The following is a 19,807-nucleotide window of genomic DNA, read 5'->3' on the forward strand; positions in this document are numbered from 1 at the left end:
AAACAGAGCTTCTTTAGAAGAAAAGGCTGTCAAACAATAACAGAGTTTGCCACAGCCTTGAAGAGAACCATTCAAATTTCCATCTCTGAGGAAAGAAGACTACAATATGTCAGCAGAACATTCTCATTGATACCATAGCTTTTTCAACCGAATGTCATCAATTCTGAAGCTTTTTATTACTCTGACAGCAGGCTGCAATTCCTGGAGGCTGACTTACCTTTTTGCAGTCACTAGCCAGTGTGCTGAGATTGGTGGTCTGCAAAACAAGAAGGTGGGAGACACATTAGAACTGGCAAAGTGTAGTGCTATTGACCCTGCCCCCATGCATCTCCAATCCAAGGTGGGTACCACCTCCTGTGACCCCACTGATTTCTCTGGATTTTTAAGTATCTGTCCTTCACTGCTCCCACTGCCACCCCCTCCAAGTCAGAACATTCATTATGGGCCAACGATGATCCAGTGAAGTAAAGACTCTTATTTATCTTTATTTCACAAATAAAGGACCACAGCACAATTAGGTTAATTATCGTACCTAGGAAATAGCTAGATCCGGAAAGAAAATGAAGCAGTCTGACTCAAAAACCCACCTTATCAACCACACACGGCACTCTCTTTATCTTGAAGAGATATGTGCAAATTGTCAAATGCCAAAATCTTTCAAATGACACCTGTAAATAGCCTGAGTGATGGAGTGGAGCTTCTCCCCATCCATGAGATATGTGAGTCTGAACAGCAGTATCAGGGCTCTGGCTGTCTCATCCCCAGTCTCCTTAGCTCACTCGTTCTCCCTGTGATTGACTTTTTACAGTTGTGTGAATATTTTCTTGGCCTCATGAGCCACTAAAAAGGCACTTTGGCATTCAAGGCCAGTTGGGATTTACATGCAGGTTTGTTCCTTTTGGACTATGCTATGAAGAGTTCAATGGACATAATGGTATTAAATTTTTTTCAGTAACATTTTCTACTTTTTAATTACAAAACTAATATATATTCTTAATGAGCCAGTTCCCTTTCTAACCTATTCTTCTGAGGTAAGCAATAGTAAAAATTTGTATTCATCCTTCCACATTTTCTCTATTCTTATGCAAATGCATGTATATGTTAATTGTGTGTTTTATATTACACAGGTACATAAAGAAGTTTCTTCTTTCTCGAGATCATACCATCCTACTAAGGCTATATTATCAACATCTTTCCAGTCAGTTCACGTAGACTGACTCATTCTTCTTAATAGCTGTATAACATTCCATAATATGGATATACCATACTTTATGTATGCTTTCCTTTATTGGTAGATATTTGATGGTTTCCAGAATTTTATTCTTTTGCTTTTGCTTTGCAATAAATATTCCTTTATATATATGCTATATATGTATACATATGTATTATGTATATGTGTGTATATATGCATGTACATATGTGGTATGTATATATATGTGTGTGTATATATATATATATATACATACAGTGTATATGTATATATATGTGTATATATATACATACACTGATAATTTTATTTTGGTTGAATAGAGTCAAAAGAACTAAAAGAAATGTATAACAGAGACTTTGGTATGGCTCAAAGATCTAATGTATATAATCTTTCTCCCACTCTCTCCTCATATAACATAAAAATATTTGTCAACCCATCTAGGGTTTGGATTTGTTTTCAGACAAGCAGTAAAAAAAGTTAAGAATCTGGGCCAGCACATATTCTGGCCCAAAATAATACGCAGTATTAAAGGACAGAAAACACAGACATGGATAAACATACCAAAAAAGTATCTTTAATGAAGAAAAATTAAGTTTAAGGTTTACGTTGGGTATGATCTTTAAATTTGGATTGCTGGCGTTTTTATTTGTGTTTTTGTTGTGTTTGTGAAGGAAGGGGTACATATTCAGAAAGTTTGAATTAAAAGGGGAAAAGAGAAAGGAGGGGAGAATTTTGGTGATGGGAAAAAAAGAGGAAAAGCCAAAGTCAAGATTGAGGCAGTAAGGAGAGAGAGAACAGCCAAAGAAGCAAACAGCTCACACATGTTACACTGAAACACCCCACCTACAATCTTCCCCCCAAACATCTTCCTCATGATCTTTTGTCATCTTTACGCATTTGTAACCTTTTGTCATTTTTACGTGTTTGTACACTGGGCCCTGTATCATGAGATTGACCTCAATGTTCACTCTCAGATTTCTGCTCCAGGGAGGGAAAGACCCAACAAGACTTGGACATTGCTGTAGCCCCATTACCTAGCCCAGTGCCTGGCACACACAAAAAACGGTGTCCACTAAATATGCACTCGATGGGAAAATGCCAAAAAAAAAAAAAAAAAAAAAATGACTGCAGCCCTTATCCCAAAACACTGTTTTGGAAGCACAGCCTGGAAAAGCAGACTCACGCGTCATAGCATTACAAAGTGAAACCAAGGGAGAGACACAAAAGGCTCCTGAATAGTAGTAAAATACATTTCCTCTCTATTTAGCATATACCTATTGTCTAGTATCCACTTGGTTTGGCTAAATCAACTTTTCAGCGTTGGGCCTATGAACACTTTGGACTGGATAATTCTTGTTGTGGTACTGAGCACCGTAGAATGTTTTGCAGCATCCCTGGCCTCTACCCACCAGATGCCAGTAGCACACCTCCCTCCCCAAGTCAGTCACGACAACAAAAAATGTGTCCAGACATTGCCAAATGTCCCCTGGGAGGTGGGGGGCTGGCAGAATCACCCCCAGTTGAGAACAACAGGTCTAAACTCTTAAGGAGCTAGTTATGGAAATGACTGTGATTCCCTGACTAGTGCAACTAAATTTTTTCCAGGAAACAGCAGTCTAATGGTGGGAATTTCTCTTCCAGCTCCTGATTTCAAGTCTCACTCTCTGTCCTAAATGGCAATATAATAAAACACTAGGGGAGAAACAAATCCCAGTTACTGAAGACTCCGTGTGGTTGCCCACGTGGGTGCAACTTGAGCGATTCTAATTGCATTTTTTTTTTTTTTTTTTTTTTGTGATACGCGGGTCTCTCACTGCTGTGGTTTCTCCCGTTGCGGAGCACAGGCTCCGGTCGCGCAGGCTCAGCGGCCATGGCTCACGAGCCCAGCCGCTCCGCTGCATGTGGCATCTTCCCGGACCGGGTCACGAACCCGTGTCCCCTGCATCAGCAAGCGGACTCTCAACCACTGCGCCACCAGGGAAGCCCTAATTGAATTTTTAACTAAGCTTAAGATACATCACTGGGGAGAGAAAATTAATGAACATGTCTAAGAATTCAGACATTAGCCCCAGGGGAAATGATCTTCGAAATTAAACAATACCATTCAACCTTCAAAAACAGTCTCAGGTAACCTGAGAAACATGTTTGGAGGAGAAATGAGAGTCAGAGATGGGTGAAATTGACTTCACTAAAAAAAATTAATACAGGTAGCTCTAAATGTTACATTTGTAGCAAGGAACCACTTGAGCCAAAGGACAAACATACAGTGAAATCTCAGGACATGGAATGAGTGTGAAAGAGGTATGGCAAAGGTCAAAGAGAGTCCATATTCTTAATTTGGTCATTTTCTAAGGGGACTGTACTTATACGCTTGGTCAGTCTCATTTCGCTCCGTCGAAAGTCTTTTGCGGGCATTCCAATTTCCTAATTGCAGCTACTGTGAATGACTTTGAGCCGGCTTTCTAAACCTTCCGATAATATGTTCACTTTAATTACGGAAAATGAAAGACTCAAAACATGGTGACTTACCCATGCTGTGACCTTCTTGATTGTTGCATCAATATTTTTCTACTAAAGAGGTAACTCCTAATTAAAGAGGGTCCCCTCCACCAAAGTTTGCCTGCCTTTGTCACAATGAAGCACAATGACTTTTTTAGAGCACTGACTTCTAAGGCTGCTGGCAGGGCGACCAGCATGGGTTGTACGGTATTATACATGGACAGTTATAGCAATTCCCCAAAATGAAATCTAGAAAGGTGAGGCCCCACTGTTATCCATTTTTATACTGATGCCTGAAATTTCACTTATTAGAGCTCTGTTTTTAGCATGAGGCTTTGAATCATAATAGACAAACCCTCGAGGGATGCTAGGGTGTTAAGAGTCACCGCAAAGGGGAAAGTTGGAAATTTCAAGTATTATATTTGTTGGTCTGTTACACCTTAGAGAGAATGAATTTATTCATTCCCTTTCCTACAAGCAGAATCTTCTTGTCTTCTATTAATTTCAAAAGCAGATTTTGATAGGAAAAAAATGAAGACTTAGATCATGAAGACACTCAATGAGATGGAAAAGATTACACAGGTCGCAGGGTGGTCTCCTTAACAAGCAGCCTGTGAGATGGAGATTAGCAGGCAGGATGTTTATTAGGGCGTGCTCTGGCATCTCCACTTGGAGAGGGGAAGGGAAGGGTGCAGGACTGAGCAGAGGGAGATGGGCTGCGGTGCAAGTTCAATGAAGGTCTCAGCAAACCCAATGGGGAACTCTGAAGCTGGATTAGACTTATCTTAAGCTGGGACAAGGGAAAGGGCTGCCCGGGGAAGGGGGCAGACCCTAGGCATAATGCCTTTGTTCAGCCAAGGGCAATTTCCCGAAAGGGCTGGCAGCTGAGGGCAGCGTGCTAGAAGGTCTGTGTGAAGCACTGCTCTGTCCACTACAATACACCTTAATTTTTTTCTTTTTATTGAAGTATAGTTAATTTACAATGTTGTGTTAGTTTCAGGTGTACAGCAAGTCATTCAGTTATACATATACATATATGTCTTTTTCTTCAGATTCTTTTCCCTTATAGGTTATTACAAAATATTGAGTATAGCTGCCTGTGCTATACAGCAGGTCCTTGTTGGTTATCTATCTATCTATTTATTTATTTATTTTGAACATCTTTATTTGAGTAGAATTGCTTTACAATTGTGTGTTAGTTTCTGCTTTATAACAAAGTGAATCAGTTATACATATGCATATGTTCCCATATCTCTTCCCTCTTGCGTCTCCCTCCCTCTCACCCTCCCTATCCCACCCCTCTAGGTGGTCACAAACCACCGAGCTGATCTCCCTGTGCTATGAGGCTGCTTCCACTAGCTATCTATTTTACGTTTGGTAGTGTATATATGTCCATGCCACTCTCTCACTTTGTCCCAGCTTACCCTTCCCCCTCCCCATATCCTCAAGTCCACTCTCTAGTAGGTCTGTGTCTTTATTCCCATCTTGCCCCTAGGTTCTTCATGACCTTTTTTTTTTTTCTTAGATTCCATATATATGTGTTAGTGTACGGTATTTGTTTTTCTCTTTCTGACTTACTTCACTCTGTATAACAGTCTCTAGGTCCATCCACCTCACTACAAATAACTCAGTTTCATTCCTTTTTATGGCTGAGTAATATTCCATTGTATATATATGTGCCACATCTTCTTTATCCATTCATCTGTTGATGGACACTTAGGTTGCTTCCATGTCCTGGCTATTGTAAATAGAGCTACAATGAACATTGGGGTACATGACTCTTTTTGGATTATGGTTTTCTCAGGGTATATGTCCAGTAGTGGGATTGCTGGCTGGTATGGTAGTTCTATTTTTAGTTTTTTAAGGAACCTCCATTCTGTTCTCTACAGTGGCTGTATCAATTTTCATTCCCACCAACAGTGCAAGAGGGTTCCCTTTTCTCCACACTCTCTCCAGCATTTATTGTTTGTAGATTTTTTGATGATGGCCATTCTGACCAGTGTGAGATGATCTCTCATTGTAGTTTTGATTTTCATTTCTCTAATGATTAGTGATGTTGAGCATTCTTTCATGTGTTTGTTGGCAATCCGTATAATCTTCTTTGGAGAAATGTCTATTTAGGTCTTCTGCCTGTTTTTGGATTGGGTTTTTTGTTTTTTTATATTGAGCTGCATGAGCTGCTTGTAAATTTTGGAGATTAATCCTTTGGCAGTTGCTTCATTTGCAAATATTTTCTCCCATTCTGAGGGTTGTCTTTTGGAATACACTTTAACTTGACACAGTTTTGCCAAGGGTAGATACTGGCTATGGCTGATGTGCTCTAGTTGAATGTGACCTCCTTATTAGAACTTATATGTTTGCTGTTCTTTTATGATAGAGTCGTTGGACAGTTAGACAAATGGACCACTTGCTCAGGAGTCTAGGCATTTAACGCTTGTCTCTTCTTAATAGGAGACAAGCTTATTAACTCTGTGAGCTTAAAACAGATTGCTAGCCTGGCAGTCTTGAATTCTTCATTATGAAATGAGGAAACCCCTATTCATTTCCTTTTAGGTCATGAGAGCCCTGGCTAATTTGAAGAAAATGGGCTGGATCTTATCAGGCACATTGTTTGGAAATCAGTGAGTATAGTGCCTACTTCTTTCCTCTATCTTCTGAGGACAGAACATCTGGCTGAATAATATGGTCAGCTCTTGATTATCTACAGAGGCAGAGAGAGTTTTTCAGGGAATTCACAAAAGCATAACTTATAAAATGTCTTTATGTTCAACTTTGAGACAGATATAAATTAAATATTGACAGATAGATATCAAATATTTATATTTATATATTATATATTAAATATATTTATATATTATGTATTTATTAAGATATATATCTTATATATATCTATGTATATATAAAATAATGGTTCATTTAGAAGACAGGTGCTTAAACGTGTCTTCCTTAAATTAACATTAAGAATCGTTTGCAGAAATATTCCAAGTGGGCCAAAGCAACCCAGAAGGAAGAGTGACTTGGGACAAACAACCGAGACTGATAAGGCCTTGGTAAGACAACCTAGACAGAAGACCAGTGATCAGTGGTTCATCCAGTCCAGCCTACAAAAAGAGACTTCTAGAAGGGCAGCTGCTTACCTGATTCTCACTGGTGGGTGTGTTTTGCAAAGTGACTGAGCACTGAAAAGATACTCCATATGTTCTATACTCCTTTTTAAGGAAGAGTTTACCTCTGAGAGTTATTACAGTGTTGTTTCATTCCCACTAAATTAGGTTTAGAAAAAGAACAGAAATAGATATACTCTGCCTCTACTGAGCCAACTTCTGCCATGTAATGTCTATAACTAAGATTCATGTTTTTAAAACAGCAAACATATGACACTTATTCGATTAAATTGGAACAAAGTCAGGGGCAAACAAAGAGCATTGCTTAAGTATTGGATTATAAAAATTAAGGAATTCAGAAACTGAATTTCTGAGATAGTTGGTAATTTTGTGAAATTTTATTTCAAGTATCAGGTGTGTGTGTGTGTGTGTGTGTGTGTGTGTGTGTGTGTGTGTGTGTCACTCTCAACCAAATATCACCAGAGGCCAGCTAGGTTTGATAAATGGTCAAATGCAGTTGAAAGCTAAGAACCATTTAAAGGAATAATGCCTGCATAAAGCATCTCCATTTGATACCTGAAATTTGCACCCCACAGAAAACTGGATGATTTCTTATTCATTGGTAGATGTCAAGACCAGACCCACACATATTACTAACAATTTGGAAGTCTCTTATACTTGAATCAATGGGTCCCCAAAGTGCATACTACTTGGATGCTTTCTTAGACATTTTAGTTGGTCAATTTTAGGATTTCTAGACAAAGTATGACTTTCCATTTGGTCTTCATGCTTTAGTAGACTAGTATTGACACATGTGCACTGAAAATAGTGGTATCCCCTCCAGGCAAAGTGTGGCATTCATTTTTTTTTAACTGCATAATTATAAAATACAACCTGCTAAAGGAAAAAAATTATACCCCTGAATAAATGATAAAATTACAGTGTTTTCTTGTAGTCCATGAATACTGAAAATTTCAATTAACCAAGTGAAAAGCCATTGAATGTGCCAGCAGGATTTACATCCCAGACTAATGACCGTCATCTGCATCCTATTTAGCTAATGAAGGTTTGGAACACTTGTGGATAATTAAGGGAAAGCTGATGGGAGGAAATCTGAACCATAGAAAGACCAAATCTATTTATGTCTGCATTTAAAACTAAACATATCTAATAGTTCACTCAATCAAGGCATAATGTCTGTTCATTTGGAATAAGATAGATGCTCGTAAGTTAAGTAGGCAGGATAGCTCCCAAAACACAAAATTCCGTCCTCATTCATTCATTCCATAAGTAGCTATAGAACACCTACCATGCACCTCTGCCCTTGTGCATCAACCCGACAGCACCATGGTTTCCCTAATGTTTTCCTACCACTTTCCTTCTTCCATCTTAATTACCTTTAGAGCTCTGGTTTTCACTTTAAAGTAACTACCATCCATCTGTCTGTCAGCACAGCCATGGCATAGCTGCAATCCAGGGGTATGGCGGGAAAGCACAGGGTGAGCAGTGGGGCACCTGGCTATTTCTAAGACCTGTCAGAGCACTTGGGAGTGGGCCCCAGACTCATTAATAGGTGGGGGGGTTCGTTTGAGGAAGACCAAAGACTATTAGAGGGAAGGAGACACCTGATGTTCAAGGGTAGCCAGAATAGGAATCAAGCTCAGTGCAGCTCTACTGAATTTCACCGAATAGTTCACCAGTCATCTCACTCAACTGTTATTATCCCACTTAAGTAGGATAATGCTCTCTGGACCCTCAGCATATCTCCAGCAAGTGTGTGTTTAACCAAGGGGACGCTTTAAGGACCTGCACTCCTAGGATCTATGTCAATGCTAAAAACGGCACACCTAGCTGGCAGGCATGTTCTGGGAAGTCAACTGTTGGTTCCAACTCAATCTTAGGTACACACATTTTGTCTTTCAGAATCTCTTCCATGTCTGAAAGAAAAGCCAGGTTAAAAAAACATCAGCAAAATCAGAGCCTACACACATGCAGTTGGGTGTAACTCTAAACCAGTGGGTCTCAAACGTTAGTGTCAGGACAATCTCCTTGGAGGTCCTGTGAAAACACAAATGGCTGGGCCCCAACCCCAGAGGTTCTGATTCAGGAGGTCTGAGGTGGGGCCCAAGAATTTGCATTTCTAACACAAGGTGGATGTTCCTGGTCTGGGAACCATACCTTGAGAACCAGTGGTCTAAGAAATACTCAAAGCAAATTAATGGCAATGATAACTATGCCTTTTATGATCTCACAAAAGAAGAAAAAGTATATCTGACTGGAATTTTCATAGCCTAATTATAATTAGGACAATAGGGATAATACCTTGTGACATTTATATAAAATGTCCAATTTCTAAAGCCCCTTGACACACATTGTTTCACTTGAACTTCCAAACAACCCTATAGAGTATCTGTTTCACGCACTGTAGGACAATAAGAAAACAGAGAGGTTAAGTGACTTGTCTAAGTTTTCTTAACTAGTAAGTGGTTAAACCAAGATTCAGGTCACTGGCCTTCAGAAGTATTTCTGGGGTAGACTGTGCCACTAGAATCATACTCTGGGAGCATTAGGGTAAAATGTGAAATTCACTTAAAATTAACAAAGCAAGGTCACTCTAGTCTCATATCAATGTCAAAGGTTCTCTACCAGTAGGTAAATATTAACTTCTTTTTACCCAGCACCATTTATAAAAGCTGAAGAGTCTTTGCATACAAAGTGAATTTTATAAAAAAGCTCCCTTGGGCTTCCCTGGTGGCGCAGTGGTTGAGAGTCCGCCTGCCGATGCAGGGGACACGGGTTCGTGCCCCGGTCCGGGAAGATCCCACATGCTGCGGAGCGGCTGGGCCCGTGAGCCATGGCTGCTGAGCCTGTGCGTCCGGAGCCTGTGCTCCGCAACCGGAAAGGCCACAACAGTGAGAGGCCCGCCTATCGCAAAAAAAAAAAAAAAAAAAAAAAGCTCCCTTAAAAGGGCTAAGTATGGGGGACCTTCAAGATGGCAGAGGAGTAAGACGTGGAGATCACCTTCCTCCCCACAAATACATCAAAAATATATCTACATGTGGAAGAACTCCTACAGAACACCTACTGAACGCTGGCAGAAGACCTCAGACTTCCCAAAACGCAAGAAACCCCCCCACGTACTTGGGGAGGGCAAAAGAAAAAACAGAGACAAAAGAACAGGGATGGGACCTGTACCTAAGGAGAAGTTTCCACACACTAGGAAGCCCCTTCACTGGCGGAGACGGCGGGGCGGGTGGTGCAGGCGGAAGCTTGGGAGCCACGAAGGAGAGCACAGCAACAGGGGTGCAAAGGGCAAAGCGGAGAGATTCCCGCACAGAGGATCGGTGCCCACCAGCACTCACCAGCCCGAGAGGCTTGTCTGCTCAGCCACCGGGGTGGGCGGGGGCTGGGAGCTGAGGCTCGGGCTTTGGAGGTCAGATCCCAGGGAGAGGACTGGAATTGGCTGCGTGAACACAGTCTGAAGGGGGTTGGTGCACCACAGCTAGCTGGGAGGGAGTCCGGGGAAAAAGTCTGGAACTGCCTAAGAGGCAAGAGACCATGGTTTTGGGGGTGCATGAGGAGAGGGGATTCCTTTCCTGTCTGCCCACAGAAGGCAGAGCACCGCCTAAACAAGCTTCAGAGATGGGCACAAGCTGTGGATATCAGCTCAGACACCAGAGATGGGCATGAAATGCTAACGCTGCTGCTGCAGCTACCAAGAATCCTGTGTGCAAGAACAGGTCACTATCCATACCCTCCCGGGAGCCTGTGCAGCCGGCCACTGCCAGGGTCCTCTGATCCAGGGACAAGTTCCCCAGGAGAACACACGGCGTGTCTCAGGCTGCTGTAACGTCACGCTGGCCTCTGCCACTGCAGGCTTGCCCTGCATTCCAATTATAACTACTGTACCCCTCCCTCCCCCTGGCCTGAATGAGCCAGAGCCCCCTAATCAGCCACTCCTTTATCCCCATCCTGTCTGGGCAGTAACAGATGCCTGAGGGTGACCTACATGCAGAGGTGGGGCTGAACCCCAGGAGCTGTGCAAACAAAGAAGAGAAAGGGAAATTTCTCCCAGCAGTCTCAGGAGCAGTGGATTAAATCCCCACAATCAACTTGATGTACTCTGTATCTGTGGAATACCTGAATAGATAATGAATCAACCCAAACCTGAGGCGATGGACCTTGGGAGCAACTGTAGACTTGGGGTTTGCTGTCTGTGGCTAACTTGTTTCTGATTTTTATGTTTATCTTAGTATAGTTTTTAGCACTTGTTATCATTGGTGGATTTGTTATTTAGTTTGGTTGCTCTCTTCTTTTTTTTTATTATTACTTTTTAAATTTTTTACTTTAATAATTTTTTAATTTTAATAATTTTATTATTTTTTATTTAGTATTTTTTTCTTTCTTTTTTCTCCCTTCTCTTCTGAGCCATGTGGCTGACAGGGTCTTGGTGCTCTGGCCTGGTGTCAGGCCTGAGCCTCTGAGGTGGGAGAGCTGAGTTGAAGACATTGGACCACAAGACACCTCCCGGTTCCACATAATATCAATTGGCAAGAGCTCTCCCAGAGAACTCCATCTCAACGCTAAGGCCTGGCTCCCTACAATGGCCAGCAAGTCCCAGTGCTGGATGCCCCATGCCAAAAATTAGCAAGACAGGAATACAACCCCACCCATTAGTAGAGAGGCTGCCTAAAATCATACTAAGTACACAAACACCCCAAAACACACCACTGGACATAGCCTTGCACACCAGAAAGACAAGATCCAACCCCAACCACCAGAACACAGGCACCAGTCCCCTCCACCAGGAAACCTACACAACCCACTGAACCAGCCTTACTCACTGGGGGCAGACACCAAAAACAATGGGAAGTACGAACATGCAGCCTGCGAAAAGGAGATCCCAAACACAATAAGTTAAGCAAACTGAGAAGACAGAGAAATACACAGCAGATGAAGGAGCAAGGTAAAATACAAACCCACCAGACCAAACAAATGAAGAGAAATAGGCAGTCTACCTGGAAAAGAATTCAGAGTAATGATAGTAAAGATGACCCCAAATCTTGGAAATAGAATGGAGAAAATACAAAAAATGATTAATAAGGACCTAGAAGAATTAAAGAGCAAACAAACAATGATGAACAACACAATAAATGAAATTTAAAATTCTCTAGAAGGAATCAATAGCAGAATAACTGAGGCAGAAGAATGGATAAGTGACCGGGAACATAAAAGAGTGGAAATAACTACCACAGAGCAGAATAGAGAAAAAAGAATGAAAAGAATTAAGGACAGTCTCAGAGACTTCAGAGATAACATTAAACACAACAACATTCAAATTATAGGAGTCCCAGAAGAAGAAGAGAAAAAGAAAGTGTCTGAGAAAGTATTTGAAGAGATTATACTTGAAAACTTCCCTAACATGGGAAAGGAAACAGTCAATCAAATCCAGGAAGGACAGATAGTTCCATACAGGATAAATCCAAGGAGAAACACGCCAAGAAACATTTTAATCAAACTATCAAAAATTAAATTCAAAGAAAAAATATTAAAAGCAGCAAGGGAAAAGCAACAAATAACACACAAGGGAATCCCCATAAGGTTAAAGCCGATCTTTCAGCAGAAACTCTGCAAGCCTGTAGGGAGTGCCAGGACATATTCAAAGTGATGAAGGAGAAAAACCTGCAACCAAGATTACTCTACCCAGCAAGGATCTCATTCAGAGTCGACAGAGAAATTAAAACCTTTACAGACAAGGAAAAGCTAAGAGAATTCAGCACTACAAAACCAGCTTTACAACAAATGCTAAAGGAACTTCTCTAGGCAGGAAACACAAGAGAAGGAAAAGACCTACAATAACAAACCCAGAACAATTAAGAAAATGGTAATAGAAAAATACATATCAATAATCACCTTATATGTTAATGGATTAAATACTCGAACCAAAAGACACAGACTGGCTGAATGGATATAAAAACAAGATCCATATATATGCTGTCTACAAGAGACCCACTTTAGACCTAGGGACACATACAGACTGAAAGAGAGGGGATGGAAAAAGATATTCCATGCAAATGGAAATCAAAAGAAATCTGGTGAAGCAATTCTCATATCAGATAAAATAGACTTTAAAATAAAGATTATTAGAAGAGACAAACAAGGACACTACATAATGATCAAGGGACCAATCCAAGAAGAAGATATAACAATTGTAAATATTTAGGCACCTAACAGAGGAGCACCTCAGTAAATAAGGCAAATGCCAACAGCCATAAAAGGGGAAATCGACAGAAACACAATCATAGTATGGGACTTTAACACCCCACTTTCACCAATTGACATATCATCCACAATGAAAATAAATGATACATTTATTTTATACATATAAATGATACATTAAACCAGATGGACTTCATTGCTATTTATAGGACATTCCATTGAAAAACAACAGAATTCACATTCTTCTCAAGTGCTCATGGAACACTCTCCATGATAGATCATAACTTGGGTCACAAATCAAGCTTTGGCAAATTTAGAGAAAATTGAAATTGTATCAAGTATCTTTTCCAACCACAACACTATGAGACTAAATATCAATTACAGGAAAAAAACTGTAAAAAAAAATATATACATGGAGGCTAAACAATACACTACTAAATAACCAAGAGATCACTGAAGAAATCAAAGAGGATATCAAAAAATACCTAGAAACAAATGACAATGGAAATATGATGACCCCAAACCTATGGGATGCAGCAAAAGCAGTTCGAAGAGGGAAGTTTATAGCAACACAATCCTACCTCAAGAAACAAGAAACAGCTCAAACAAACAACTTAACCTTACACCTAAAGCAATTAGAGAGAGAAGAACAGCAACAAAAAAAAAAAACCACGCAAAGTTAGAAGGAAGGAAATCATAAAGATCAGATCAGAAATAAAAGAAATGAAGGAAACAGTAGCAAAGATCAATAAAACTAAAAGCTGGTTCTTTAAGAAGATAAACATAACTCATAAGCCACTAGCCACACTCATCAAGAAAAAGGGGAGAAGACTCAAACCAACAGAATTAGAAATGAAAAATGAGAAGTAACAGCTGACACTGTAGAAATACAAAGGATCATGAGAGATTACTACAAACAGGACGAAATGGACAAATTCTTAGAAAAGCACAAACTTCCGAGATTGAACCAGGAAGAAATAGAAAATATAAACGGACCAATCACAGACCAAATTGAAACTGTGATTAAAATTCTTCCAACAAACAAAAGCCCATGACCAGATGGCTTCACAGGCAAACTTTATCAAACATTAAGAGAAGAGCTAACACCTATCCTTCCCAAACTCTTCCAAAATACAGCAGAGGGAGGAACACTCCCAAACTCATTCTAAGAGGCCACCATAGCCTTGATACCAAAATCAGATAAAGGTGTAGCAAAGAAAGAAAACTACAGGCCAATATCACTGATGAACAGAGATGCAAAAATCCTCAACAATACATTAGCAAACAGAATCCAATAGCACATTAAAAGGCTCATAAACCATGATCAAGTGGGGTTTATCCCAGGAATGCAAGGATTCTTCAATGTATGCAAGTCAATCAATGTGATACACCATATTAAAATATTGAAGAATGAAAACCATATGATAATCTCAATAGATGCAGAAAAAGCGTTTGGCAAAATTCAACACCCATTTATGATAAAAACTCTCCAGAAAATAGGCATACTGGGAACCTACCTCAACATAATAAAGGCCATATATGACAAACCCACAGCCAACATCATTCTCAATGGTGAAAAATTGAAACCATTTCCTCTAAAATCAGGAACAAGACAAGGCAGTCCACTCTCACCACTCTTATTCAACATAGTTTTGGAAGTTTTAGCCACAGCAATCAGAGAAGAAAAAGAAATAAAAGGAATCCAAATCAGAAAAGAAGTAAAACTGTCACTGTTCACAGATGACATGATACTATACATAGAGAATCCAAAGATGCTACCAGAAAACAACTAGAGGCAATCAATGAATCTGGTAAAGTAGCAGGGTACAAAATTAATGCACAGAAATCTCTTGCATTCCTATACACTAAAAGCAAGAAATCTGATAGAGAAATTAAGGAAAACTCCCATTTATCATTGCAACAAAAAGAATAAAATACCTAGGAATAAACCTACCTAAGGAGACAAAAGACCTGTATGCAGAAAACTATAAAACACTGACGAAACAAATTAAAGATGATAGAAACAGATGGAGAGATATACCATGTTCTTGGATTGGAAGAATCAATACTGTGAAAATTACTATCCAAAGCAATCTACAGATTCAGTGCAATCCCTATCAAATTACCAATGGCATTTTTCACAGAACTGGAACAAAAAATTTCGCAATTTGTATGGAAACACAAAAGACCCCTAATAGCCAAAGCAATCTTGAGAAAGAAAAACGGAGCTGGAGGAATCAGGCTCCCAGACCTCAGCCTATACTACAAAGCTACAGTAATCATGACAGTATGGTACTGGCACAAAAACAGAAATATAGATCAATGGAATAGGATAGAAAGCCCAGAGATAAACCCACACACATATGGTCACCTTATCTTTGATAAAGGAGGCAAGAATATACAGTGGAGAAAAGACAGCCTCTTCAATAAGTGGTGCTGGGAAAACTGGACAGCTACATGTTAAAGAATGAAATTAGAACACTTCCTAACACTATACACAGAAATAAATCAAAATGGATTAAAAACCTAAATGTAAGGCCAGACACTATAAAACTCTAGGAGGAAAACATAGGCAGAGCAGTCTGACGTAAATCACAGCAAGATCCTTTCTGACCCTCCTCCTAGAGAAATGGAAATAAGAACAAAAATAAATAAATGGGACCTAATGAAACTTAAAAGCTTTTCCACAGCAAAGGAAACCATAAACAAGATGAAAGGACAACCCTCAGAATGGGAGAAAATATTTGCAAATGAAGCAACTGACAAAGGATTAATCTCCAAAATTTACAAGCAGCTCATGCAGCTCAATATCAAAAAAAAAAAACCAACCCAATCCAAAAATGGGCAGAAGACCTAAATAGACATTTCTCCAAAGAAGATATACAGATTGCCAACAAACACATGAAAGGATGCTCAACATCACTAATCATTAGAGAAATGCAAATCAAAACTACAATAAGCGTTCACCTCACAACTGTCAGAATGGCTATCATCAAAAACTCTACAAACAATAAATGCTGGAGAGGGTGTGGAGAAAAGGGAACCCTCTTGCACTGTTAGTGGGAATGTAAATTGATACAGCCACTATGGAGAACAGTATGAAGGCTCCTTAAAAATCTAAAACTTGAAGTACCATACGACCCAGCAATCCCAGTACTGGGCATATACCCTGAGAAAACCATAATTCAAAAAGAGTCATGTACCAAAATGTTCATTGCAGCTCTATTTACAATAACCAGGACGTGGAAGCAACCTAAGATTCCATCAACAGATGAGTGGATAAAGAAGATGTGGCACATATATACAATGGAATATTACTCAGCCATAAAAAGAAACGAAATTGAGTTATTTGTAGTGAGGTGGATGGACCTAGAATCTGTCAAACAAAGTGAAGTAAGTCAGAAAGAGAAAAACAAATATCGTATGCCATCACATATATATGGAATCTAAAAAAAAAAAAAAGTTCTGGGCTTCCCTTGTGGCGCAGTGATTGAGAGTCCAGCCTGCTGATGCAGGGGACGCGTGTTCGTTGCCCCGGGTCCGGGAAGATCCCACATGCCGCGGAGCGGCTGGCCCGTGAGCCATGGCCGCTGGGCCTGCGTGTCCGGAGCCTGTGCTCCACAGCGGGAGAGGCCACAACAGTGAGAGGCCCGCGTACTGCAAAAAAAAAAAAGTAAAAAAGTTCTGATGAATGTAGAGGCAGGACAGGAATAAAGAATGTAGATGTAGAGAATGGGACTTGAGGACAACGGGGAGGGGGAAGGGTAAAGCTGGGACAAAGTGAGAGAGTGGCATGGACATATATACACTACCAAATGTAAAATAGCTAGTGGGACCAGCCGCATAGCACAGGGGAGATCAGCTCAGTGCTTTGTGACCACTAGAGGGGTGGGATAGGAAGGGTGGGAGGAAGATGCAAGAGGGAGGGGATATGGGGATATATGTATATGTATAGCTGATTCACTTTGTTATATAGCAGAAACTAACACAACATAGTAAAGCAATTATACTCCAATAAAGATGTTAAAAGAAAAAGGGGGGCTAAGTAGAAACAGAGACTGAGAAATATATATATATATAAAGTGCAAATATAAGTTAAGGTCAGCAGCAAACTATGAACCCTAGGAAGAGAACACCATTGGGAAAAGAGGTGTTACTCTTTAGCACCAGTTCCCTGTTCCTGCACGGAGTGGATCTTTGATGTTTTCACCAGGTCAGCATCTTTGGGGTTGATAACCTGTAGGAAGCTCTGAATCTGCAGGGAGCAGAAGTAACTCTATGGTTTACAAACTGCACAGAGATAAAAACGATGGGACCCGAGGATGCGGTCCATAAAGAGCCCCCACCAGAACCCCCGCAGAGAGGATGAACCTCCTCGCTTGCTGTGCCCTCACACTTCTGACCCAGGAGGATCCTGTGAGACCAGCGAGATGCTGAGCTCTGGGGCAAGGGGAGGAGAAAGTGTCAGAACACATTTCATGCACTTCACAACTATATTTGAATGTTAACCAATTAGTGCCAGGAGGAGAGAGCAGAGCAACAAGAGCCTCAAAGAAGACACAACAAAATGCAACATATAGGGACAAAACGCACTGAGTGCTGTTGAGCTTCATCCCACAAAGCTGCAGACAAAGTCTCCCTAAAAGCCATCAACTTAATCTAACAAGGTTAGAGCCCCCTCCTCAGGGTCATCCCACTGTTTTTCCCAGAGCAGAGAATCCTAACCTGACATGGTAAGTGCTAAAGGAAAGAGAGATTGAGGGAATTAAGGCAAATAAGAGGGGCAGAATATTTCTGTACATTATGACTTTAAAAGAATAGTGAGGAACCTCTACCCTACAATTCCATGCATCTGTAATTTTTGAGTCAATAGCTGTGGTAACTTAAATAAGACCACATCGATTATTTTAAAAGATTATGACTCAATACTTGAGAATTTAGATCCCTAAGATCCCCCTACATTTCTACTGTACCTTACACAAACTCCTCTGATGGACTTATCACGGATGGTTGCTTTTCCACATTGCACAGTTGAGGCCAGAAACCAAGTCTTAATCACTTTTGTGCAGTGTACTTTAGCACAGTGATGAACATAGGGCCACGGACACAGTAGGACCTTCATAAATGTTTGTTGAATGTATAGTGAATGAGGTGAGGGAGGCAAGAGAGTGGAGAAAGGAAGAAGCAGGGAAGCAGGTACAAAGGGAGGGGGCAAGGAAAGGAGGAAGAATGAGGATGATGTCAGGATAACACCTTCCATGGGGAAAAGTGTTATGAGTTATATTGTGTCCCGCCAAAAGAGATGTTGATGTCCTAACCCCTGTACATGTAAATGTGACTTTGTTTGGAAACAGGGTTTCTTTGCAGATGATCCAGTTAAGATGAAGTCATTAGGGGGAGTCCTGATCCAATATATCTGGTATCCTTATAAAAATGCGGGAAATCTGGACACCGACATACACAGAGGGATAAGGAGGTGAGGACAGCCAAGTGTATAATGGAGGCAGAGACTGGACAGAGGCAGATGCAAACAAAGGAACACCAAGGATTGTGGGCCACCACCAGAAGCCAGGAAGAGGCAAGGAAGGATTCTACTCAGACTCAGAGAGAGCAGGGCTCTACAGACACCTTGATTTTAAACTTCTAGCCTCCAGCACTGTGAGACAGTAAATTTCTGTTGTTTGAACCTGCCCAGTTCGTGGTACTTTTTATGTAGCCTTAGCAAACTAGTACAGAGAGACTGTACCATGGGTCTCTATTATTGATCATTATTACGGTGGTTGACAAACTTTTCCTTAAAAAGGGACAGATAAAAAACATTTTAGGCTCTGTGGGCCATAAGGTCTCTGTCACAACAACTCAACTCTGTCACTGTAACGTAAAAGGAGTCGTAGACAATGCATAAATGAATGTGTATCTGTGTTCCAACACAAGTTTATTTTACAGACACCAAAATTTGAATTACATATAATGTTTTTTGTATCATGAAATATTGTTCTTCTTTTGTTTTTTTCCAACTATTTAAAAATGTGAAAACTACTCTTAGCTTGCAGGCTGTACAAAAACAGACAGTGGCCAGGTTTGGCCTGTAAGCTATAGGTTGTCTACCCCAGGGTACGGATCTAGGAATCAGAAACGCCTGGCTCTAGTCCTGATTCCACTGATTATTATTCTTGTAACTTTGATTAAATCACTGACTTTCATCGTCAAAAGAGCAAAATAAACCTTTCCTTACCCACCTGGAAGGTTATGAGGATGAGATAAAAATCATATACTTTAAGATACTTTGTATATGGTTAACACTACTGATACTTTGATATATTTAGCTCTGACTTACTCTTCAGAAATAAATATTAACAGTAAGGTCAGGGTGATGATCAAGTGACTCTGAGTCGTGCAACCACGGCAGAGTGGAAACAAAGACATAAGCCCCTTCAATCACCCACAGCTTCAGATGGATCAGGCAAGAGGACAGGAAGATGTGGGCAGATGAAGGACTTTCTGGGATAAACAGCAACTCCAAGGCAAATAGATGTTCATTGTCTTTGGTCACATTTGACCCGGGGCTACTGCTGAACCAAGAATTTCTTTTAGGGAATGTTCTGCTGAGACGCTGTACTGTAACTCATTTCCCTAGGTCATCACTATAAACAAACATTCATCATCCACTAAAGCTCCTTTGGCCATCTTGAGCTCCTTTCTATGGTGCCAACAGCTGACGAAGCCATAAACGTTACCCTGCACGCAGCACAGTCTTCACACTTGCCACCGTAAG

The sequence above is a fragment of the Phocoena sinus genome, chromosome 5 (assembly GCF_008692025.1).
Source record: "Phocoena sinus isolate mPhoSin1 chromosome 5, mPhoSin1.pri, whole genome shotgun sequence".
Lineage (NCBI taxonomy): Eukaryota > Metazoa > Chordata > Mammalia > Artiodactyla > Phocoenidae > Phocoena > Phocoena sinus.